Source organism: Poecilia latipinna, unplaced genomic scaffold (genome assembly GCF_001443285.1).
Source record: "Poecilia latipinna isolate Pla-1442-1.1 unplaced genomic scaffold, P_latipinna-1.0 Scaffold579, whole genome shotgun sequence".
Taxonomy (NCBI): Eukaryota; Metazoa; Chordata; class Actinopteri; order Cyprinodontiformes; family Poeciliidae; genus Poecilia; species Poecilia latipinna.
Genome location: NW_015113195.1, coordinates 151,466 through 153,090, shown reverse-complemented (window position 1 = coordinate 153,090; position 1,625 = coordinate 151,466). Strand labels below are relative to the sequence as shown.

At 36.9% G+C, this 1,625-nt stretch overlaps 1 protein-coding gene across 1 annotated transcript in view; it reads right to left on the bottom strand.

Moving 5' to 3' along the window:
* Positions 1-1,625, bottom strand: part of LOC106953411 (voltage-dependent calcium channel gamma-2 subunit) — a 75,661-nt gene that overhangs the window by 27,826 nt on the left and 46,210 nt on the right. The gene's annotated exons all lie outside the window — the stretch shown is intronic.

Genomic DNA, 1,625 nt, shown 5'->3' with positions numbered 1-1,625 from the left:
TTATTTATTTATTTATTTATTTATTTTTTTGCCGTGGTCGTTCACACTTCCAAATATATGCAACCTGTACTGTATGTGATCTGCAGTGTGAACGGACAAACGACCTGAAAGTGAAAGTGCGAAGTAGAGCTCGCAATAACGTCAGCGTTTTGCTAACCGCACTAAGAAGAAGTGCTCAGTGTTTGTGGACGTAAACATGGAGGCTGACGGTGGAGCATAGCTTACACATTTGATGAATGCGGCCTGGACGTCAGGACACATTTGAATCAGATACGTATCGGATATGGGTCGCATTCGAAAAGAATCCAACCTGTATTATTCAGACTGCCATGAAAAGATCGGATACAGGACGCATTACATCAAACAAAATCGGAGTCGGGTCACTTCAGACTGCAGTGTGAACACAGCCTTATTAAGGCATTACTCTAATCTGACCTCTTGTTTCAGAAACGAGCAAACTAACGCGCTACTATTTACAATCCAATAATCAGAGTAAAGTTGCGCATCCAAATATCTGTGTGTTACTACATATTTCTAATTTCATTTAGTAAAAACATATATTGTTGCTTTCCTCTTTTATTCTTGGGGACTTACGTCTCGTGTGTAACACCAGCGACAAAACGTAAATAATGGAGGGAAAAGAGATGCGCATTTTCTAACTGGATAGATTTTTCATTGAGTAATCAAGTTACTTTTTCAAAGTAACTATGTCATCCCTGGTAATAAATTAACTGCAGTATATGTCATACGCATGAGTGTTATGATCTCAAAGTGGCACACTGTCCCAAAAAGCATCTTTCTCCATTTCCTCTTGAACAAAATGGCTTCAGTCTTTAATCAAGCATAATGATTCATTCCAGGACTCGAACACTCACTTCATAACTTGCCTCATAACTAGTAAGCTAAATACTCTGGCAGCACACACGAGCTTGATATCAGATTCTGATATATTTTACTGGTCAGAATACATTTCATTATTGGTCAAAACATTATTTATATATGTTGACTAGCAATTGAAGTGGTTCTGCCTCTTCCTAAAACCTTACGTGAAAAACTGCTAGTAAAGTAGGACTCGGCTGTTTTAAAGTCAATGCAGTAGTTTGACCCCAAAACATAAGGTCTAAAAATGAGCTTTGTTCTTCTTAAACAACTCTCTACATCAGTGCAACAGTTTGCTCTACAAAAATAAATAAAAATGATACTTTCCACACCTAACGCACACCTTAGCTCCTCACTGATAACCCAGTGTGCTGTCTCACTTTTTATTTTTTCTCATCATTTTCAGCCACAAACATTTAATTAGAAATATCTACTGTTATGCGTTACTGTCTGTCCTTCACTCTGACTCTCTGCATCCTGATGTCTCTGCATGGCATTCATGCATTTACAACACACTACAGTAATGTACAGTATCAGAATGTGAACTAACTAAAAATAAAGAAAAGTATGTTTGTGAGAAAGTGTGAGAATTTTAACAACTGATTTACAGATGTATACATTATTATAAATCTCATATGCTGTCAACTCTGTTTTCACTCATTTATTTTAAAACCTCTCCTTGTCATGTCTCCTCTCTCAAAATATAAAATAGCCTCAGAGATGCACATCTAAGATACATAACACCA